This window comes from Protopterus annectens, chromosome 5.part0 (assembly GCF_019279795.1).
Source record: "Protopterus annectens isolate FY-2018-M chromosome 5.part0, PAN1.0, whole genome shotgun sequence".
NCBI lineage: Eukaryota > Metazoa > Chordata > Ceratodontiformes > Protopteridae > Protopterus > Protopterus annectens.
Window position 1 is genome coordinate 80,005,999 of NC_056735.1, and position 26,168 is coordinate 80,032,166.

Below are 26,168 nucleotides of genomic sequence, written 5' to 3' on the forward strand. Positions count from 1 at the left end.
AGAGCAATCCAGCAAGCAGATAGGCAGCCATACAGAACTTATGTCGGTGCCCATAGTGTACATGGAAAAATTCCATGTACAAGATTTTAGACAGATAACAAGGGCTGCAAAAATGCAGGTAGAGGAAGATAAATGGTATAGCACACACAGATATGAGCAACACTATCCACCATGTGTCCAAAAATGTAAGAAAATTAAGTTAAAATAATTTTATTTTTTTTAATATTCTGAGTATGTTTGAGCAACCCACCACAGTGTGCAAACATTCTTTTATGAACAAATAAAAAAAAAAGAGTGGAAAGTATTTGACAGAAATGTAATAGAGGACCTTGCAAGGAATATCTGCAATGGTGAAATGGTGCTGTTGCTAATGAGGTAGGGCTTGGAACTATGTAGTTTGCAGGTTGTGTGCATGGATGAGGTGGGGTTACTGAATAGCACAGATGAGAATCTGAGTCTGCATATCTCTTCTGTGTGGGCACAGAACTGTGTTAGTGTCCATGGAAGAGGTGGCTGGTATCAAGAGGGGGTGTGTCTGAGGACTTGTAAGATCACTGGAGCTCAGCTGCCCCTGTTTGTGCAGAGCACCGCTGTGCTCAGCAGGAGGGTATGTACACTGGCTGCTAAGCTTTATTTACCTTTGGGGTGTGTGTTTATCGTGTTTGTGCAGAGCACTGCTGTGCTGAGCATGACCTTTCAGGGTGGTGTGCACAGTGACTGCTAAGCTTTGTTTACCTTCATGGTGCTTGTTTCCATGTGTTTGTGTGGCACAGTGGACTGCAGAGAGTACCTAAAAAGCAACAATGTATTAATTACTGTTGATACTTGTTTAACTTAAACTAGGGCCAGTAAATGATGTTAATGATATACTAGCCAGGTGGAATGCATCATAGGTAGCCGATCACTCAGTCAGCCCTGACAGTAGAGCACTATTAAGTATGCATACACTCTACATTCTGATTTTTCACCCATACTTTGCCCCATTAAGAATGCTCGGGGCTGCTGCAAGTCTGCTATATCTGTATGTGTTAGATGCTGAAGTCAATGTTGCTGCTGGTGATGCTGACAACAGGCCTAGACAGAGAAGGAGAAGAGTGTTCAGGCCCAGGGTAACCTTCCAGGAGCTACAAGAGCTGGAGATTGTAGAGTGTTACAGAGTGGACAGGGACATACTACAAGAACTCACTGAACTCTGCCACCCTTGTTAGATATTATGAATATAAGGCTGAAATTAATTCTGTTGTACATATGCTGAAAGATAAAGCATAGAGTAAAAAGTTTGCTTGAATATATGTATAGAGTTTAGCAATGTAAAATGTGCATTCATACTATATGTATAACAGACAGGCTTCTCTTCACAACATCAGAAAAGCCTAACAAAGCAATATTGGACATGATTTTCTCATGTTTGCAGAACAAATATCTATTAACAGACATCCTCTTTTTGAAACTTAGCAATATGTGATGTTTTTTTCCAGTAGGAACAGCTTATACAGATGTTTCCTTTCAGATTTCTGTTAATGGCATCCTCACATCAGCAAAAGTGCTTACAAGTAAATCACAAAAGGACAATAGAAAAGTCTAAAAACAGACATTATGTGTCTTCCCACAGAAGGCCAGAAAAACATACCAAGAGGAAATAATCTATGTGCGTGACTAGCACTCTATATTACAATTGTAGTAGTTCAGTTATGAGAGAAAGGGACAGAGAGAGGTATTTTATATTTGTCATCATTCATATCTGTAATGAAGGAAAACTTTGTAAATATATGCTACAATCTGACAGAAAGAGTACGTGTCATTTGTTATAAAATAAGTTATCTGTAACTGTGCTTATAGCTGAAAAATATATTTCTTTATCAGTGTGCAATTTGAAAGGCTTGGTGCTTTAAACTTATTACAGATGGAGTCATGCAAAGCTCTGTGTCTCTGATTCAGCAGTAAACAACACACCAAGACTGTGTGTCTTAAGAAGATTTTGGATCCAGCACAACATAGAAGCAGAGCATGCAAATTAAGATACATTTTTCAAATGGTGACCCTAACAAATGTTCCTAGCCTGTATCCAAAAACAGGGGGAGTGAGTGGGTAATGCCTTGTATAAGGTCACTCCTGTAAAAGCACAGTAACTAACATTTATGTCAAGTACTTCAGATTTCTTAAGTTTTCTACAGTTTTCTACAGTTTGCAGCAATAATACAGTTCATTAGACGTCTAAATCCAGTGAGACTGCATTGCAGGAAGATGAACAGTTTCATAAATTCTCCAGAAAATGTACAATACAAAGTTGTAAGACTGAAACTGCCAGTTTTGTACCAACTTCACAAGTAACTACAGAGACTTTTCAACCATCTACAGTAAGGCAGCTTGGCCATCTGCCTCTCTCTTGACTGGTAAGAACATTTTTCTGGGTTACATACAGTATGAATGCCAGAAAAGTAATAATAATAATAATAATAACAGAATGAAATGTATATACTGCATATTAGCAAATGTAAAACCTTATTAGGGCAAGTTAATAGTAATGCATTATGAAAATGGATTGCAAGTTAATAGTAAGGCATTATGCAAATGGATTACAATATTTGATTGGTATCTGAAGCAAAACCATGTGTGGTATAAAATAATGTTTATTGTGTGTACAATGTCATAAAAATATAATGCATGCCACTAATATGCTGACATTATATTCAAATGTTAGACAGTTATGTTATGTCATGAGATGTAAAAGGTTTATTTCAGAGTTGCAACAACAGTCAAATCAGTTACTGATAGAACCTCTTGTACATTTTGTTACAAAATAATGTAATAAACATCTAAAAGACAGACACAATGAGTTCAGGAAGCTTAGACAAGTTATACATACATTTTTTCAAAAGTGCTTAGGAGTTTCAGATTCAGCAGAACAGGCTCCTGAGACATATCAGAAAGACCATGCAACATTATAGGAAACTACTGAACAGCAGTTGCAGGATAAAGAAAATACTGACTTCCTCCATATAACAGCTGATCTTAAAAAGAACAGGAAACTACAGCTAATCTGTACAAAAGAAACATAGTTTATAATATGTTTATGTTTTGAAAATGGTTAAGCATACATGCTCAGATGTAATGTATAGACAAATCATTCTTGAATGTTTTATTTTCATTCAGTTAAAACAAGACATTTATCAGTATTACAGTAAAGTAGACTGTATAACTGCTATTCTAATAGCATAGTCAAAAGGTACACAACAGTTTTAGTGTATAAAAATTAAATAAAAATAGTTACATGAAACTGTTCTAGTGCATAAAAATCAAATGAAAATAGTTAATAAGAGTAAAGATTTCAAGTCACAAGACTGACATGCTTGTATAAAGATATACAGATACAAGACAGACATGCATGTATGTTTTTTTCATCTAGAGCACATCTGTTAAAATGCACAAAAGCAAAAGGCAGACAACAGCAAATATAAATAATGTAAATATAAACATGTTAGTTAAGCTAATATCTATTTGTTTTTTTACAATTTGAATATAATTGTATAGTAACACCAAACAGTTAAAGCTCTGAATTTTAAAAAGAAAATCAGAGATGGTATTAGTCAAATAGTTTTTGTAAAATTAATGGCAGAAAAGTTAAATAAATAAATAAAAAATACCGAAATCCATGTAAGCTAATTGTAAAATAATGTCTATTTATGTAGTATAAATGCATAGTTATGCAAATCACAAATACTTAATATATTTCTACTATTAACAGATGATTAAAGGAAAAATGCTTAAATAATTAACTATAGTTTATAGAGTATAAAATGTGAGTTTAGACCTTCCCATGCTGGATGAATAGTTACAGGAAATGTTGAAAAGATAAGATAAACAACAAGACTGATTGTCAGACAAGTAGCTTGAGTTTTTCTAAAACATTATTGTTATTAAAACATAATCATTACAATGTTTACAGGTAACACTATTTGGTAATTGTAATAAAATGTCACAATTGTGCAACCATGCCCTTCATAATCTGTTTGCAAGTAAATGTTAAAAGAAAAAAAACCCTCAGTTGCATCAAGTACAGCCAGAAAATGGGCTATAGTATACATACCATTCAAATCAATTGTGCAGGAGGGGATAAATACCTACTAGTGGTAATAAACAGAAAAAAGCTTTATAAAAATTATCAAATCAGATAAAACTCCATAGTTTATTAGTAACCTAATAAGGCAAATGTATAACCAAAGTGTCGGGCTGACATACATTCTATTCTCACAGCATAAAGTAGGTAAACAATACTGTAATGCTGCAGGGGGGGGCACTTTCTCAGTTTTACACACTGTATAAGCAGTACTGCACAAGGGTCTGAAATAAAGCTACAGAAAAAATAAACAACAAGGGTCTGAAATAGAGCTACAGGAAAAAAAATAATATTTCATTCCTTCTTGACAATACTCTTTTAGGGGGAGGGAAAAATAGGTATTAGTGTATTACAAATACTGGTAAACTGGAATAAACCTGATAGGATAATATATTTTAATCTGTAAAGCTATACAAGAGATGGTTTAAAAACAAGAGATGGCTTAAAATTGCTTTATTACAGCTATACAAGAGAGAGTAATGATGTGTAAAAAATTGCACAAGAATAGTCACTATTTTAATATGTTTTTGGCAAAACAATGTTGGTATAAAAAAGCATGAATGTTTCTAATTGCTGAGTATGTAGTTTAAAATAACAGAACGTATGCCTTTGGTGCCAATTCCACTAAATACTTCTAAAGAGACATAAAAATTTTCCAAGATTTTGCTTAATATTAATGTTATTAAATTTGTAAGATTAGACTAAATGTACTTTACAGTCTTTGTATGTACAAATGCAGAGTAATTCAATACAAAGGATAGTCTTTGTATGTACAAATACAGAAGAATTCAGTACAAATTAAATGAATGTCTAGAAATGAATATATAAAGAAAAAATGGGTTCAGGGTACCTACTAGATTGAAATGCATGAATAGCAAACAGTCTGTATAAAGACATACTATACAAGATACATTGTAATAAGTTCAAAAGTAATATTATTGGCTTTTGGACCACCATTTTATCTGTATCAGTATTGGTTATCCCAGTTATATATATATATATATATATATATATATATATATATATATATATATATATATATATTTATTTATTTATTTATTAAAATATTGTATTCATACAGCTAATAGACTAATATGTAAATAGCATTATTTAGTGTATAAATCATGTTTTTTTTTAAATTCTCAAGTATTAAATATACTGAAATAATTACATTCAAATATCTAAGCCCATTTCAGTACTTTATGTTCACTTCACTGTCAACCAGGATGCTAATGAGCAGTTCAGAGACATGACAACAATGTTATGGTTAAAATGACATTGAAACTGTATATTTTCAGCAGTGTATAAATGCTTGCAGTAGCACATAGTTTTTGTCTCTTATAGTTAATTCAACAGGCAGAGAGTTAATAGAAAAGTTCTAAGTCATGAATTAAATTTTGTAATTGCAAAAGAATAAATTAATCACGTTAAATTAAAGCAGACACAGCTCATTATTGATTAAATATTTTCACAAAATGGTCTGCAAAAGAAAACGTTGTTAAATACATTCAGTTTTGCTAGTAATACATGTTTTCATTGTATTAACTATGTAAAATTGCATTTTGACTTGTATCAAAAAAAGACTAAAGGTTTTGTTATTTAATGTGTTTTGTATATAATGTGATCAAAAATACATATCAGTATAAAGTGTTTTGAGTATGTTTAAAAATAGAGGGAATGGTTAGATATTATGAATATAAGGCTGAAATAAATTCTGTTGTAAATATGCTGAAAGATAAAGCATAGAGTAAAATGTTTGCTTGAATATATGTATAGAGTTTAGCAATGTAAAGTGTCCATTCATACTATATGTATAACAGACATGCTTCTCTTCACAGCATCAGAAAAGCCTAGCAAAGCAATATTGGACATGATTTTCTCATGTTTGTGGAACAAATATCTATTAACAGACATCCTTTTTTATAAACTCAGCAATATGTGATGTTTTTCCAGTAGGAACAGCTTGTACAGATGTTTCCTTTCAGATTTCTGTTAATGGCATCCTCACATCAGCAAATGTGCTTACAAGTAAATCACAAAAGGACAACAGAAAAGTCTAAAACAGACATTATGTGACTTCCCACAGAAGGCCAGAAAAACATACCAAGAGGAAATAATCTATGTGTGTGACTAGCATTCTATATAACAATTGTAGTAGTTCAGTTATGAGAGAAAGGGACAGTGAGAGGTATTTTGTATTTGTCATCATTCATATCTCTGATGAAGGAAAACTTTGTAAATATATGCTACAATCTGACAGAAAGAGTATGTGTCATTTGTTATAAAATAAGTTATCTGTAAGTGTGCTTATAGCTGCAAAATATATTTCTTTATCAGTGTGGAATTTGAAAGACTTGGTGCTTTAAATAGACTACAGATGGAGTCATGCAAAGCTCTGTGTCTCTGATTCAGCAGTAAACAGAAGAAAAAGACTGTGTGTCTTAAGAAGACTTTGGATCCAGCACAACAAAGAAGCAGAGCATGCAAATTAAGATAACATTTTCAACCCTTAACTCAGAGCCAGAGCCAATAGAGGGGAACCTGTCCCAGTGGAAACAAAGGTATGTGTAGCCCTTAGGATAATAGCCACAGGTACCTTTCAAAGACCAAATGGGGACATGATGGGTGTCTCACAGGCATCAGCATCTGGGGTACTCCATTTCCTGGATGCCATGCTATCACATGACAGTGAGCACATTTATTTTCCCCTCACCCCTGAGATGAGGGCCAGCAATATGCAATACTTCTACCATGTAGCATGCTATCATTGATGACAGGCGGCCCACACAACCTGTACCTATCCATGTAATGGTCGTGTACAGCTTGCATCAAACAGAGTCAGCCTTGAACTACATGTCTCTTAACTGCTGTGTTCGCAAGGTAAGTCTCTAAGCTACATGCTAATTGTAAGGATTACCAGGCTTCTAGCAAAAGCCCTTTCCTCCCCCATAGTGCCTTTTTTAGGAAAAGTCATGAGGTCAATACTGCCAACATAAGCATTTCAGCAAAATGCAAATTAAAGCTAATGCTGCTAAATGCTAGGAGTCTAAACATGAAACTGCACTCATTGCAATCATTCTTACCCCTGGAAGATGCTGACATTTGTGCAGTCACAGAAACCTGGTTCAAAGCTGTGGAGAGCACCCCAACCTTACCTGGTTACTCATTCTATCACACATTCAGACCTCAAACTGTGGGCAGCAAAGTCAAAGGAGGTGGAGTTTCAATATATATTAAAAACACACACACCTCCAGGCTGATCAGATAGTAAGATGCATATGAGATACTCCAAGTGCAGTTAATCATTGACAAAAGCCCTATTCAAATTATAGCTAGCTACAGGCCCCCAAATTTGACTCAAGATGCCCACTCTACCTATCTGGACCTTTTCAAATCTATCAAGATTCAACCCTTTACCCTGATCCTGGGTGACTTTATTTACCCAACCATATATTGGAAAAACTACTCATGCCAGAACACAAATGCCCAGAGATGCCTCAATTTTATCAGTGCAAATGCCTTGGAGCAGCTAGTCAATACCTCCACAAGAGGTGATAATATCTTAGAGTTGGTATTAACCAACATGAGTAACCACTGCAGCACCCCTACAGTATCATCCTCCCTGGTAAGATCCAACCATAAAGCGGTCCCTTTTGAAGTCACCATCTCACCTGACCCCCCCTCTTTAGCTAGAGTCAAACAAAAAAACTTCTCCAAAGCTGATTACAACCTCCTGAGGGATGGTATAAACAACTTCACAGCCCCCTCCCCCACTTTAGGAACTGACACCAATGTCCAAATCTACACCAAAGTACTATACAAGCATTTATATAGATGCATTGAATCAGAAATACCCAACAGGACAAAATCATTCTCCGCAAGGGAGAGTAAACCTGTCTGATGGACATCTACAATAAATAAACTATATAACAAAAGGAAAAAAATTGCTGTCCAGGGCAAAGAAGGAGCAGGTGCCCAATTGGAAGCAATCTCTCCTTAGCCTGAACAAGCAAATAAGAGCACTAGTGAAATCCTCTAAAGTCAACTTTGAGTCCAAATTGGCCACATCTCCTAGAGACAATCAGAAGTCCTTCTTCACATATGTCCAAAATCTTGAAGGAAGCACCCATATCTGTTCAGAACTGGTGGTCAAGAACACCACATACACAAATGCTGTAGATATAGCCAATCTACTGGCTGACAGATTCAGCAAAAACTTCTCCCCTCTGTCCCCCCAATCAGTAAATCAGGACTTCCCCAGTACCTGACCCCACCCCTTATATCTAGGGAACAGGTCATCACTGTCCTCTCAAAGGCAAAAAATACAGCCTCCATGGGACCTGATAACATCCCTGGCTACATCCTGCATGAATGCAGGCATGAACTTGCAGCATCAATAGGCACCCTATTCAACCAAAGCCTGAGTACCAGCTTTGTCCCAGCCGAGTGGAAGACAGCCACTGTCATCCCTTTACACAAATGTAGAGTGCCCACTAATTCAGGAAATTATAGACCCATCAGACTAACTAGCCTGATCTACAAGGCCATGGAATGGATTATCATGGACCTAATTAACAGGGACATTGACAACCTCCAAGCACTTGACCCCACACAGTTTGGCTTTGTCAAGGGGAGAGCATGTCTGTTAAATCTGGTTGACTTCTTTGATACAGTCACCAAAGCCATGGACAAGGGGAAGATGGTACACACCACTTCCCTGGACTTGGCCATAGTCTTCAACATTATTCCCCACTCGGGCATAGTAGATAAACTCTCTCAACTAGACATCAATCCATATGTCACCAGATGGGTGGCAAATTGGCTCACTGATAGAACACACCTAATCAAATTAGAGAAAGCCACCTCAAGTACTTGACCCATAAAGAGCAGCATACCCCAGGGATGGGTCTTGGGGCCTCTGTTATTTGGGATATACTTCTCTGGGGTGCAGGCCAAAACCAGTGGAGTATGGCTGACCAAGTTTGCAGATGACTGCAAGCTGGGTGCAGCTATCACTTTGCCAAGTGATGTGGATGTCCTCCAAGAGGGACTCACTCAAACAAATGACTGGTGCTAGAAACATGGCCTCAAGCTGAATGCCAAAAAATGCATCATCATTCCCTTTGGGGAGAGTGGCATCCCCACATATTATCACATTAACAAAAATGTCCTAAGTACACAATCAGTAGTGAGGGATTTGGGCAGCCAGGTTGATAGCAACCTGACGTTTGACCACCATGTTGCTTCCATTGTACGGAAGGCTTTCTACATGGCCCACCTCATAAGTAAGGATATCTCCTCCAGAGACAAAGAGGTCATAACATCCCTTCCCTTATAAGGCCAATTACTGAGTACAACTCCCCCTTTGGCATGTACCTCACAAAACACATGCAGCAGCTAGAAAGACCACAGAGGTTCCTCACCAGGTGAATCCAGGGCCTCAAACATCTACTCTACACAGCTAGGTTAAAACACCTATCCCTCTATTCAGTTTCATATAGACTCCTCAGCAGTGACCTGTGTTTGGCATATAAAGCAATCTCAGACCCCACCTTGATGGGACTGCTGCATATCCACAAGTCAAGCTCCACCTGAATAACCCATACGCGTGACCTCAACCTGGTCTGTGATATCAATAGGACTTGTTGGCGGGACAGATTTGTGTCCCAAAGACTTCCCCATCTGTGGAATAGACTCTCTCTCTCTCTCCACATCAAGCAGAGTACCTCATTGTTTTTTTTTAAGGGCAACCTAGATAACTGGCTGGGAAACAGAAAATGCACTCCTGGGATTCCACCTGTGACCCTGCTGGACAGGGGCTTTGGGTACTGACTTGTCTAAACATGGGCTAAACTCTTGGCTAGGCTTATAAGGACCTCACGGCCAATAGCCTAGTAACCTCCTGTAATCCTATGATATCATTTTTTTAATTTCTCCAAATCTTTTGGGTTTCTAATACCATGATGGGAATAGACCTGATTCCTAAGACAAAGTACAATTAAAGTTCATGAAATTAGTATTGTTTCACTCTTTGATGTCAGCCAAAAGCGCTGTTCACAGCACCCTCAATGTGACCTGTAATCCTTCTGCAATTCGTATGGAGTTACATGTATTGGTAGCACATTTAAACAGGATTGTAGACTCATTTTTATAAGACCCATTGCTCCTACTACTATTGGAGTGGTCTGGGTATCTTTCTTCCACATTGCTCTAGTTTCTGCTTGTAAATCCTGATATTTTATAACTTTGTGTCTCTCTGTGCACAGGACACTGTACTCACTGGGTGTGGCAATTTCAATGATCAATGCTACTTTTGTCTTCTTTTCCTGGACCACTATATCTGTTTGCTAGCATCTATCTTTTGAACTGTTGGTAATGGGTGATCCCATGTGATGTAGACTTCATCATTTTCTATGATGGTTTGTGGCTCAAACTTCCCGCGTTTTTCAGCAACCTCACTACCATAATGTTTCCACAATCCTCAGTGCAGTAGTCTTTCACATTATTGTGCCTTTCAGTATATAGTCCTTTTGCCATTAGTATGTCGCAACCAGCAACGAGGTGTGCAACTGTTTCCAATTCTGTTTTACCAAAGCAACATTTATCCATTTGTCCCACATGTTTAATGGTGTTTGTAAATCAACATGTATGCAGCCCACTATCTTGGACCGCCAGTATTAACCTTTCATCTCTTGGCTGAAATTCACCTCTCGTTAACCATTCCTGCATTCATTCCTGATCAACATGAGGTTCTTCTAGAAGTTTTCTGTTTTTGCAACTATATTTATGCTTTTTCTACATTTCTTTCCTTCTCATCTGGTCCTTCACCTTATTATTTATTTATTTTTTTGTTTTTTGGCGCATTCAGTTGCTGCCTGATTTTTATATACTTGTGGTTCGACTTCCATTCCTGCTTGATGCTGATATGCTTCTGCTAGATTAAGCAGACAAGTCATCTTAGATTTATTCTCCTCATGTTTCAAAACTTTCACTATGTTTGGGTCTTGTGAGGTCAGCAGGTATGTGTGGAGCTCCACGAATACAGATCTATACATGTAATCATTTTCAAGGAGGCCCATCACTCCTTCTTTATAGGGAATATATAATCTTGGTAATCATTGATTTTTATAAATCATTTGGTGAGCATGAAGCATCCTTCTTGTTTTCCTGTCTAATCTATCAAGCACGTTTTGGGGCCAGTCAATCACTACAAAACTGTAAGTTAGGACAGGAAGAGCAAATTGATTTATAGCTTGAATTTTGTTCCTAGATGTCAAAGCTGTCTTCAGGAGTAATTTAAGTCTTCTGAAGTATTCCTTACTAAGTTTTATTCGCTTTTATTCATGTCTTATTGTTTATCCTTCATCAATTCCCAAATATTTAAACACTCCCTCTTGCTCAAGTTCTTTCATATCACATTCTTGTCCCAAACTGATCTTTTCTTTGGTGCTTCAGTTTTCCTTTTTTAATGGCTGCTTTTGCACATTTATCAAGACCAAATGACATTCTTATATCATCTGAAAAAGTCTTGACAACTTGCAGTTGTGCGTTCAGTTCCTCATCTGATGAGCTATACAGCTTCAAATCATCAAGAAAGAGAAGATGAGAAGGCTTTGCACTTTGTTGTTTTCTAGGAGCCAAATTATAGCCATGGTCTAATCTGTTAAGTAGACAGCTTAATGGATTAAGAGCAAGGCAGAATAGCAGCAGTGACAGAGTCACCCTGGAATATCCCCCTTTGGATTTTTATCCCTGGAATAGTAAGTTTTCCTTTATTATGGCTTAATTGCAAAGTGGTCTGCCATTGTTTCATGCTCACTGTAATGTATTCAATCAGTGTAGAGTGTATCTTATACATTTGTAAGCACTCTTTTATCCATGAATGTGGGATACTATCAAATGCTTTTTGCAGTCAATCCAGGCCATACTTAAATTCTTCCCCTTTTTACAGTTTTCCAGTATGACTTTAAAAACAAATGATCCTTTGTTCCATATTACTTTCTTTTATTGCCCTTTTGTTCTGTTGTCATAACTGAGTTTTCTTCTAAATGACTATGAACTCTGTTGGCATCAATTCCAGTGTATAGTTTATATGTCATTGGAAGAAAAGTTATTGGTCTATAATTTTTAGAGTAGCTTTCAGGTTCACTCTTAAGTAGGAGCATTGTTTTTCCTGTTGTTAGCAAGGTTGGTGTCTGGTCAGGGTGCGTACATAAATAAGTCTTACTCATGGCTAAATCTTCGTGCAAAGATGTTAATGCTTTTAACCAGAAATTAGGTACTGCATCTGGGCCTGGGGTTTTCTAATTAGAAGCTTTTCTTAACTTTGTTTTAATCTGTCTGGTTGTTACTTCTTCCCATTTCATATCCTGTACCTTTAAACATCTTATTCTTGCTTTTACTTCTTCGATCCATTTAGCATCTTTGTTATGTTCCTTATGATCTTCATAAATACTTCTCAAAAATGTATCTATTTCTTCTTTTTTTGGCATTCTTTCAATTCCTTTTACCTTATTTCCCAATTCTCTATGAAACTTTTTTGTGTCATAAATAAATTGCTTATTTTGTACTTTTTCTTTATATTTGTCTATGTATCTTCTAAGTTTTTCTGAATGTGCTGAGATTTTTAGTTTATTTGTGATAGTGCATGATAGAGCCAATATCATGTGTATGGATCTTCTGCTGTTATGCAAGGAAATATATTGGGCTAATTGGACACCAGTCCAATAGTATATGCTCCTTAATAGTCACTAGGCCTCATGGTTGTTATGTTCACTACATCAGTCAAGCGAGATATTAAACAGTGGTGTCACATGATAATTGGACTACTGTCTATCCCAGCAGACCATGAGCTGTTGTTCCCCCACCCCCAACACAGCAGTGTTCCCATACAGCTGCTTTAACAGAAAATCATCTGTGGTATATCAGTGGACCAGGCAATCACAGGGCTGTAACATACACATTGCTCACACCATTGCACGTCTCACCTCATGCATGATAACAATGTACATATTTATGCTGTTGATTGTGTGATGAATGACTCCTCTCTGTCTGGTGACCTGAGTGGCTCAGTGAACTAGGGAAGCTAGCATGGGTGATGGTGTTGAGGGTTCTAATCTGGAATTGCTCACACCTTTTGCATGTGAGGTAGTACTATGTTGGTGTTTTTACAGACTGTCATACCTCCTAGTGCAAGAAATCTGGCCAAAGCCATTAAGACTGGGGGGACAAAGGCCCAAACATATGGACATATTTCAAATATTGTCCCCATGAACTTAGAAAGTCACTGGAAGTAAAGGTGTTGCATTATTACATATGTTCTGAAGGATATAATGCCTGAAACACAAATGTTTGTCTGTATTTAGTATAATGTAGTGACATCAATATTCAATAATTCAACAGAAGACCACAAATGTATGAGGAACAGACCAAACATATGAGCCAAAACTCTGGTCATTCTGAGGCAATCAGGACAGTTGAGAGGTATGCAGACTGTCAGTCTGTTGGTGTGTAACATTACCAACCGCAGTCACAGATTAAGTAAAGCACACAGCTGGGGAATGCTGTGAACAGTTTGTGTGAAATGCAATACTGCAGAAGCAGGTGCAGATGTTAATGTCTGTGATATACAAAATCCCAGACTGGAGTACAGGTAGGTGTGGAATGGAATCATGTTCATAGTACTGACAGTCCCACTGGGTATGCCCATACACTTAGTTAAAATGAGCGCAATCCTGATGCCCCTTCAAAATGACCTGTTATGTATAAATATCTATACATACCAATATATGTATACATTATCTGTCTGTCATGATCTCGCTCTCACATGCATAGTATATGTATCGCTTTACATGTGTACAGATATATATATAGCTATATATAGTAAACTGATATATACACCCACTCGATATATCTACATAACACATAAACATAGCATATACACATGCAGCTACAGTTATATATACATCCCTGTTATGCACAGAAATATGTGTTTGGTTGTCTGTATTGTCCAACATACCCTAATAAAGGTGAGTAAATCTCCACTATCACACAGCCATATTATTCCTCAAAGGATCCAAGCTAATGATGCAACAGTACAAATCCCACACACCCACAGACCCCTATGCCTGATGGATGTCACCACATAGACAGACATAGGTGAGCAGCTGCTATAATGTATAATGTTGTCAATGCATGTATGGACAGAGCAACTTGTCCCTACCCACAGGTATGTTTATGTAAATACAAGCAGCCACATATGGCCATACTGGTAACTGTACAAACATAGCTAGGATAATTACAGTTATCCCATTGCTGGGATACTAGATGCAGATAACAGTATGAAGCAATATCACACTGCAGACCACAAATGCTGGTTAACAAAGGCCTAGTTTGCGTAATGCATAACTACTCTGCTTGCACATACATACAACAGTCTTAATGTGTGGTGCATGTGATAAGTACTTTGTTTTATAGTGTATAAGACTAGATAAGTAGGGCTTCTAATCTCACTCCAACTCACTTGATGCATGACTGTGTCAGAGTGTGTGTGCATTGTCCTGCAAATGAATTGACATGTCTTCATAGGCTATCCACTTGCAATTGTTATGCACTTTTTGGCCCTGTAAGTTGCTACTGGTTCCACACTGCCCTCTTCTACAAGGCCTGGTGATGTCAGCCATCTTAAGACTACCAGCTGACAGTGTAATGTCAGATGTAAGCTGTGGTGCATGCTATAAGTACTGTGATCTATAGTGTATAAGACTAGACAAGTAGGGGTTCTAATCTCACTCTAGCCTACTTGATGCATGTGCATTTATCCATATGGTGTAGCCTAAACAAATGCAGTGATTTATTGGTAGTGGGTGATGTGCCACCCCACAACGTCTGACCAAAAGAAGGCCTGTGTATGTCATCATGCATAATATGTCCCATAGAGATAGTACTAGCAGACATGAGGTATGTTGCATGCACCATGCACTGTGATCTGCAATATGTACCATTACATAAGTCAGTGTGCACACCTACATACAGCCAACCTGCACTATGTGTGTGCCTTGGCATGTCCTGTAAGCACTGACTGGAAGTGGTGTTAGCCTCAATGTAGCAATGTCTTTGTGTGAGCCTTTTGTCTTAGAATTATGGGATGTGTGAAATGAACACAGAGAGTACTGTAGCCTTCAACTGCCACTGGTCAGAAAGATGTTGATGCATTCACTGTTGTACAACCAATGCTGACAGGTTTGGGATGTACATCCCAGACTGGCACTGGTATACTGAATGTGGCAGTTATCACAGCTATCTTTGTGCGCAATGGCACCCTTGCCATGTCATTACACAGGCATATTGTACAACTGTAGCAGCCAAACAGGTTCCAAGGTACACCAATACACATTGTAGAGAACATGTCCTATGGAGTCCATGTCAAGACCATACATGTGTAGTCTGTCTCCAAAATGCTATGGAGGGGATGTGTATGACTCCATACAGGGAGGTGTCAGTTCCTACTGTGTACCTCTTGTGTATCCATGACAGGACTAACACATGTGTCACCTGTGTTACACACCAACAACATCAGTGTTGTATCCATAGTACATGCTGATGAGACAGGAATGTAAAACAGGTAGTACACCCTACATAAAACAGCCCCCCCCATGCATGTCATGAATATATCTCTTGTGACACATATTATGTACAGGTTACACAGTCGGATGCAGAACACAACAATCATAACTGTTGCTGGGCAACTACTGGTACTGGACACAGACTATATATAGATGTGTCATCTCCATCAAATCCCTGGTAGCACTTATGAAGGGTAGCAGACCTTCTCACAGATTAGGGATGCATGAGTATGTTGAATGTCAACACTGTCCTTGTTAGCCTGTTATACACATATGAACCTATGGAACTATGCAATTATAGTGCTGCACCTTGCTGATGACATATGTCCACTGTGCTGACATACCATCCTATGCTGCTGTATTTGTGCTGTGTAGCCATAGGTTACCCCAACAGACACCTGTAACAGAAACATAAACAGGCCTGTGACACACCTGTTATTGTGTAAATATACAGCCAATTCAACAACCTACAACATAAGGACCACATAAGGTACACAAAAGTATGTGGTGTTCATGTGACAAATGACAGCATACAGTATCTTTTGTTAATCACTGCAAGTGGCATGGTGAACCAACACTGCATTTCCCTACATCAATGTCAAGAATGACAGGGATGTGGCACAGGTATCATCACTTGCACAGGGTGTTGTTTGGTGATGCAGGAGGCCTAGGCTGGCTCAAACAGTGTACAGCATGTGTGACTCAGTGGGGAGCATGTAAGATGGATCATGGAGAGGTGCCGTGTGTGTCTGTAGGTCACTTGCATTTGACAGTGGTGTATGACTGTGTGCATGTACATAGTCAAGCTCAGTGCTAGACCTGCACGTGTGTATGTTGGACAGCTTTGGACAGTACATTGTAGAGTTGTCAAGTCACCTTCTCTGGCCCCGATCATTGGAACTGGCTCTGCCAGGAGTTGTACTGCACCTCCATACCCAACGTCATAAGCAGTGCTAATACCTGACAGTGACTGCTGTCTGCTGGGACCATGTCTCCCGTGGGACAGCCCAGGACCACAAGCCCATGGCCTGCCACATCATGGTGTGGACAGCACACTCTCCTCTGTAGAGCTGGATGTACTGCCACTATGGGAGTGTGGGTATGCATGGTCATGTAGACTCTCAGCAGATGGTGTTGCTGGTCTACGTCCATGGATCCGATGCTCAACTCCAACCACATGTTCCAGCACAGACAATGTGAGGTCCAAGACAGACACTGTCTCAGACCACTGTCTGTCCACTGCATCATTGAATCAATCGAGGGTGTCTCCAATGTGGTGGAGGGTGTCACAGATGTCATACTGTGTGGCATCCTGAACCCTAAGCATATGCCTGGTGTTCCATTCAGAATGTGCTTGGGCCTCAATGACAGCCCAAAACATGCACCAGGTGACCCGTGATGTGACACCTGCAACATGTGGTAGATGGACAGCAGGCCTCCTACAAGCACTCCTGCCAATCCACCTGTGTGGAACCTCTCCAGCTCTCTGGCTATAGCCATTGTCTACACTCACTGGAGCCATAGTTGCCACACTTTCCTCTTCAATGTTTCCACCATCTGACTATCCAATATCGATGGCCTCTAGGGATGGGGTACGTGTGGGCATACAGACTGCGTTCAGTGAAAATGGTGGCAGAAGAGTGATGTCTACCTCTGGGACAGATTCAACTGCTGACACACCAACCTCTGCTTCACTGTGGCCACCATCATCATCAGTGTCCAAGGAGACACTTACATCAGGTTGTGCAGGGGACAGACTCCAACCCACAAGGTTACCTGCAATAAGAATGAAATAACCAGTACATTAATACCTGCACTATTGTGTATGAAAAGCATCCAAGACTCATAACCAGGAAGACCCACAACTGGATTAGCAGTCAAACAACTGCCTTCTCTGTTTCTTCCACTAAGCACTACCCTGGAACACAACTCAAATTCAACTCAGGAGCTTTATAACCATCACTTGAAGTAAATTTAATCAATCATGACCAGTAATATTTATCTTTTACTTACTCAGTATGAAACTATAATTGAAAAACAACACATAAAACCCAGTACAACTCTCTTCGAAATTATATGGAAATACACATATCACTGCCTAATGTATTTGCCTTCAACCTGAGGTATTTTAAAAGGCATTTTAAATTCCTTGCCTCATTTAAATGGGGAGCATTATCTGCTCTTACCTGTAATTGCCAAAGTGTACCTGTTTGTTGCACTACAATCCTGTGACTACCCCTTCTCAAAACCTTAGGTACCTCTTCCAGACTGGCATTTAAAAACATCCTATGCTGTTTACACTAATAATTACATGTACATAGGGCATTATTCTGGCCCTTAACAATACTAGACTATAATTGCTCCTTAACAAAATAAGTGTCATACTTACCAGGAACAGAACCATGGCCCTGGCCAATACCTTGCAGACCTGTAAAAAATTAAGGGCAGGGTAATGTTGGTATCACTGCATGTTGCAGCATAGCAAGGTAATACATCTTTATATTTCACACCAGAGAGCATCTGGGAAAGAAAAAAAATGTTTAAGCTTGTTTCCTGCCTTTTCTGTAAGTGGTCCAGACTGTTTGTAGGCTTCTGTGCCCCCAAGCCTTTCTGTATTGGAGGAAAGCCTTCTAGCGTAATTTTGTTTCTTAGAACTAGCCAATTTTATAGTTTCAGCACTCAAATCTGTTTCTTTGAACTCAGCACTTGTTCAGAACTCATTGTAAGCACTAAATAAGCTACACATTACTACAGCACTCAACTGTCCTCACTTGTCTAGAGGAAAGCAGTTTTTAGTACTTAATAAATAAGCACCTATCCAGGCATGTCTAAGGGTCAGCTCCCGGTGATTTCTCCTGTATACCTGATGAATCTGGGCATCTTGGGGCAATGCAGCAATTGCCTCATGTACACAGACAACCCTCTCCTCCTACCACCCAACACTACAACCTGTGAGAGATGCACTTATATATCCAAACTGGAAGCAAAGCTCTCTACACCCAAGACTGGACTAGACAGTGAAGAGAAGGTAAACACTTGTACCACACCACACTCATCACATAGTCCCTCAAAACCTACACCACCAAAACACACACATAGAAATAAAAAACACACACCTATATTTACAGAGGCTCTCAATAAAAACCTGCCCAAGCATCAGGGACCTCCAAAGCAGAAACGCAAGCAAACTCCACCCCCCAACACAACCCAAATGACACATAGCCCACAAACTCAGTATGCCACTCAACCACAGCCCATAAGGCATAACAACATACCCAAGACTCTAGTCATAGATGACTCTATAGTGAGGCACACTGATGTTCCACTCACCAGGCTAAACAAGGTGAAAGTTACTGTCAGCTGCCTGTCAGGTGCCAGGATCCACCACATAATGCACACACTCAGGTCACTCCACAACAAGTACAAATATGACATTATTATTGTCCATGTTGGTGTGAATGACCTGAGACGTACCTCCCTAGACTACATGAAAACAGATATGGAGGAGCTCTCTGATCTTGTAGCCCAGGCAGGTATGACCCTCACCCTGGGTAGCATCCTGCCATCACCCAGAATAATACCACAGTACAAGGACAAAATGATTGACTTCAACAATTGGCTCAGCTTCTGGTGTCATTCTAAGGGAATTCAGTATTTGTCTGCCTGGGACAACATGATCGATAGACCATGATGCTTTGCCAGAGATTGCCTGCACCTGTCGCCTTTGGGATTCTGGATACTTGCTAAGGCTTTTGCCACCCCTATAGTGCGTTTTTTAGGCAAGGTTCAAATGACAAATTCACCACCGTAACATGTACAAGCAAACAAAACCTGAGTGTAATGCTACTCAATGCTAGAAGTCTAAATCTCAAAATGCACTCACTCGAAGCACTCCTTAAAATGGAGAACATCGACATCTGTGCAGTGACGGAGACCTGGTTCAAAGCTCCAGAGAGCACCCCGGCATTACCAGGCTATAATTCATTCCACACCTTTAGGCCACCTAACCCGGAACAAAGCACTAAAGGTGGAGGTGTGTCCATATTCATTAAGGATGTCTACACCTCCAGGCTAGTTGCACAGCATAATGCATCCGAGATTATCCAAGTGCAACTAACTCTGGGCAAGACCGCAATCCAAATTGTAGCTTGCTACACCATGCCCCAGGATTCCCAATCCTCATTTCTTGATACACTGGAAGGTATTAGGGTACAACCCAACACCCTAATAATGGATGATTTTAACTACCCCACCATTAACTGGGAAAAATACTCCTGTACCAACTCTTTTGCTCAACGTTTTCTGGAATTCATAAATTCGAACACCTTGGATCAACTTATTCACACCTCCACCAGGGGCAGCAATATCCTAGACCTGCTTATTACCAACATGGGCAACCGGTGTTCCACACCAGAGGTCAATTCCTCATTGGTCCGATCTGACCATAAGCTAATCACCCTTGATATCCACATCCTGCCCCCACCCCCCATTAAGGAAACCACAGTAAAATATTTCTCCAAAGCCAGCTTCATGCTTCTTAAGACAGAAGTGGCAAACTTCATGACACCCATGCAGGCAGACAATAGAGGTACAACTGCTGAATCCTACACAAATGCACTTTATAAGCACTTACACAAGTGCATGGATCATGCTATCCCTAATAGAACCAAGATGCAATCCTCCAAAAAAAGGAAGCCAATCTGGTGGTCCTCTGCCATAAGCAAACTCTACAACAGAAGAAAGAAGCTGTTGCAAAAAAGAGTAAAATCTCATGACTGGAGGAACTCCCTGGTCAACCTCAGTAAGAAGCTGAGATCCCTCATAAAATCCTCCAAAGCTAGTTACGAAAACAAAATTGTCACTGACTCTAAAGACAACCACAAAGCATTCTATAGCAATGTCAAGAATCTCAATGGCAACACTCAGATCTGCTCTGAGTTACAACACAATGGCACTAAATATACAGAACCAACTGATATTGCCAACATCCGGGCAGATAGGTTCAGTGCTAACTTTACCTCCTTCTCACCCACAATTGGGCCCATCTCTATACCGGAAGAATGCAAAGTTCCTGTAATCATGGCTGCACAGGTAAAAAACACACTCTCCAAAGCCAAGAACACAGCATCCATGGGACCTGACAATATCCCAGGCTGCATTCTACATGAACTACAGAATAAACTGGCACCCTACCTAATGACAGTTTTCCCACTCCACAAAGGGGGAGCCATGATGGACCCCAGGAACTACCGCCCATTAGCCTGACGAGCATGGTCTGCAAGACGATGGAATGTATCATCATGGAACTCATAAACAAAGACATTGGTAATCTCCAAACTCTGGACCCTACCCAGTTCAGATTTGTAAAAGGCAGATCATGTCTCCTAAACCTGATTGACTTCTTTGAAGCAGTCACCAAAGCCATAGATGAGGGTAAGGTGGTTCACACAGCTTATCTAGATCTAGCCAAGGCTTTCGACACCATCCCCCACTCTGGATTTATAGATAAGCTCACTAAACTACATATAAATCCCTATGTCACAAGATGGGTTGCCAACTGGCTCACGGACAGAACCCACACTGTGAAAGTAGCAGACTCCAAATCCAACTTCAGACGTGTGACAAGTGGAGTACCACAGGGTTCAGTCCTGGGTCCCCTCCTGTTTGATATCTACCTCTCTGAAGTACAGGCTAACACAGAAGATGTTTGGCTAAGAAAGTTTGCAGGTGACTGCAAACTAGGAGCCATAATCGAAACTCCTAATGATGTGGACATACTACAAAAGGGCTTCACTAAGACAGATGCCTGGTGTCAAAGCCATGGCCTGAAGCTCAATGCCAAAATGTGTATTGTCATCCCCTTTGGTAAAAACTCTGTACCCATGAACTACCACATAGCTGGCAGTCTACTTAATGCTGAAAATGTGATAAGAGACCTTGGGACCCAGGTGGACAGTAGTCTTTCCTTTGATAATCACATTGCTACAATGGTCAGGAAATCCTTCTACATGGCTCACCTCATCACAAAAGGTTTCCCATCCAGAAAAAAAGAGGTCATTGTCCCCCTCTACTTATCACTCATTAGACTCATTATAGAGTACAACACCCCTTTTGGTATGTATCTCACAAGACATCTACAACAACTGGAAAGGCCACAGAAATACCTCACAAAGAGGATTACTGGCCTCAAACAGATGCCCTACGCAGACCGTCTCAAAAAACTTCAGCTTTACTCCGTCACATATCGCCTACTCAGAGGCGATCTCTGTCTAAGATACAAAGCTATGTCAAACCCAGAACTGTTGGACATGCTCCACTTAAACAAAATCCCAATCCCTCTGAGCTACACTCTCTAGGGACCTAAACCTTGTCACCACAATAAACAGAACATGCGGGAGGGATAGATTCCTGTCCCAGAGACTTCCCATACTCTGGAACAGACTACCTATCTATGTCAAATGGAGCTCCTCATTAGCACCCTTCAAGAAAAATCTTGATGATTGGATGGGAAATAGGAACTTCACCCTAGGGATCACTTCTGTGGCTCTGCTCGACAGAGGCACAGGAAAATAATTTTCTTGGGTGGCAAAAGACAGGGTACATTTTTGGCTAGGCTTATATAGGCCCTAGGGCCAATAGCCTGGTACCTACCTATGAACCTACGAACCTATGAACATTTACAGTAGCTACTGCGTTACTTGTTGTATTGGTTACAATCTGCATATGAGTGTATACCTGAGGTTACACCCCCCCCAGGAGCAAAGATCTGACCCCTACATAAAAGTATCTGCAGCCTAGCACACTGAATGGTGCAGTAATACAATGCTGATCACAGTAAGATTGCCTGCACACTCCTCAGCTGTGGAAACTGTGGCACCCACCTCCACAAAGTGCAATGTGATGGATGCCTGGGAGCTGTTGCATGTGTCTAGGTTCTCCAGGAATTCCTCATTGGACGAGAGTTGTTGTTCCACTGCAGGCCCTCCACCAGTGACAGCATGATCCCTGGCTACATCTGCTACCCATCAACATGCAGGATTAATCATATTGGTTGCCTGGTGTTGGACCTGCTCATATGTCCTGTCCTGCTTGCCCATGGCATTAATATCATGGAAAAGGACTGACCACAATGCAGCCCACTGTTCCCCTATTATGTCTCCTCCTGGATAGCAGGATGTTATGATGCTGCCTTAGTCCTGGAAGATTATCTCATTCTCTGCATCCGAGAAGGGTGGGTGTCATCTGTGGTACAATATTCCTGAAAGACAACACAAGGGGAATAGATTACAGAATCAGATATGTGGATGTCCACTATATACAGATACAGCAAGGGCAGAATGTCTGGCACTACCCCCTGCTTACTCACACATGTCATACCCCACAATGGGACAACACACAACATGTACGGATCCAACAAATATAGTATCAATAGTGAGGTATTTCCCTGTGTGCCACAAGAACTTCTGCAGTATGATCATAACACCCAACACTCCAGTCTAAGGTGATGTGTCCACTAAGGCAAACCACCCAATAATATGTAATAAGACCAGTGCCAGACAAATAACAGTGTGCTATTACAACCACTATGAAGGCACAGTCCAATAAAAGCAGTGTGCCACAATGACAAAAGACAATGCAGACTTGGAGGATTGTACGTCCCCTGCAGGTGTAAGTCAGCAGGGTATCACTGACATGTCATTACCACAGATCTATGACCGGCTTACTGCTGTAATCTCTATTCCCCATACCTCTGTCCTCCCATCTGAATCCTGTTATACACAAAAACAGTTACATACTTAATAAAAGGACAGATGGTGCTCAAGCAAAACTAATAAACTGTAAAAAAGCACCACAACCAGGTGAAAGCATGAACAATTTGATGAATCCACACACTTTAAAGCACTTGAAAGCACGAGCAGTTTAATGAATACACACATTGTGTATTCATTAAACTGCTCGTGCTTTCAAGTGCTTTAAAGTGTGTGGATTCGTCAAATTGTTCGTGCTTTCACCTGGTTGTGGTGCTTTTTTACAGTTTAACAGTTACATACTTACTAGAGTGCAGTACTCTTCTGTTGAACTGTGTGTCTGGTAATGTTTCACAAAGGCGTGCTTTGTGTGAGTAAGGTTTCATATAGAATTGTTCCCCATAGCCATCTGCCTGCCTTTTAAACATGGTCTGCATCAGCAAGTGATTACTTCTAAACCAATTTGTGGTTCTGAAATTCTAATTGCAGCCAAAGCAGATGAATTTCACTATCATTAGCCAATGACATGCAAGCACTGTACAATATACAAGGCCTTCATATAGACCTGGGCCCCTTTCTTACTGTTGATATGGACACTACTGGGATGAGGAGACTACATCATCACAGAGGGTAGGTCTGCAGCAGAAACCTTTTCATAGAGCTGTGTGTACCCTAGGCTGCAACTGCTGCTGCAGGTAGTAGGCATAGGCAGACAGTGTGGACACTTTGGAAGACAACAAGCTGCAGGTGTATCTGTGTCAGCTGTGTCAGCCTTGTAATAGAGGCATTGCCAGGGTGTGGGTACCCTTTACACTTCAATTAAGGCATGTGTTTAAGGTACGCATGTTAGGCAACTGTGTCAATAATAGAGTACTAGAATACATATAGTGCTGCTATACAGGTATGTGAAGTTTGTCCCTACCTGCAGGCCTATAACTTCATGCACTGAAAAGTAGTTATTTAATTTGTGAAGCTTTGTGTGAAAAAAGAGTGTATTAGTGAGCCATTAATTGCTGTCTTCACAATAATGTAATTGCAATGCAGCACAACACTGTGTGCAGCAAAAGGTACTGCATGCAACTCATTTAACAGACTGAGCTACTGAGTCACTGCTACAGCAGATATACTTGCAAGATATATGTGGACACATACAGGCTGTGACAAACATTTTCTACATCAATCAGTATGTGCATGGCTTTATATGGATGCATTTCTGCACCAGAATCCCAGTTGAATGTGTATTTTGCCATGAATGCCTTAGCAGGTGGCTTTCTACATGTTGCTGATAAAATGACACATTTACTTCCAATCACAGGCTTCAGTTACATCCATTATCATTGGTTTGGCTGTCTAGTGGTGTACTATGGCACCAGAATCCAAGGTACACTTCCATTGTTTTCTGTTACTGTTTATTCCAGTTTGCATGATGTGGTGCACCACGCAGCTCCACTGAAACACACCTATGACTGTAATTGGCATTTACTATATTATCTTTAAACCACCTGTTGTAGTCAAGAGTTGAGTGGCATGACAGGTTAATGCAGTGTGCTGCAGCTGTAATGAGCTTGGGTTCAAAATCTTGCAGACATGTTTATTTTGTACATGTGACTTACAATGTTAAAAACAAATATACTCATTATAGCTCTATTTAGCTGAGCTAAGTGAAGCTGCACAATGAGGCACACCACGCAGCTCCGCACTAAAACAATATAAATAAACGAAAAAAGGGGAAATAGGAAAGTGGTGGAATGGGGGCAAGCTGGGGAAAAAATATATTGAAAGGCAGGGAGGGATGTGCAGGGAGGGTGTACGAAAGAACCATAGCTATCCATTTTTTGTACAGCAACAACTGTATGCTTTGACAGATTCATAGATGAATTTCGATTCTCAAACCTCAGAGAGAGGGCTGAGGACAACATAACTGTTTTGTCAAATCAGTTGAACTGAATTACATGTGTCTGGTGGACATGTGTGTGAAATTGACAGCTATGTATGGAAGATATTTTTTTTGGGGGGGCGGGGCCAGATGCCCATTTTTTTAAGGTACAAGTGGAATTTTTGAGAAGGGATATAGGTACATGTGGGGGAGGTAAGTGGGGTAGTTGAGGATACATTTGCAAACAGACAAGACAGACAAGACAGCAGACAGGGGTGGTGTGGGACACATGAGGGGGCGAACACCTTTGATTGGGACGTTGTTGTAGAATTTGAGTACCACATGCCTCCAGATGCAGCAGCATGACTCACGTCCCCACCCATGGGACTGCAGGCACTGCTCCTTCACTGTCCCAAGGGTCGTGGTGCTGGTGGCTGAGTACCAGACCTATGCTGCCCCAACAGGTTGTCCAGCATTCCCTCAGTCTGGTGCAGGAGTTGGTCATATGTATGCTGGACTATCCTGCATTCCAGGACCAGTAACTCATCATGGGTGACTACTCTCCCTCTGCCACCGCTTCCAGAGTGGGACTAGGCCCATCCACTGGGGCAGTACTACCCAACACCACAGGTACTGCAGGGGCAGCAGAGGGACCACCACCAGTCTGGGTCCCAGATGTGCTGGTACCCAGTGCCACGTCTGGTTGAGGCAAGGTAGGGGGATCTGTCAGAACCGGCCTACCTTGACATGCTGTGGTACATGAGATAAAGCAATAAGTTATGGTTAGTAACAACCAAACCATT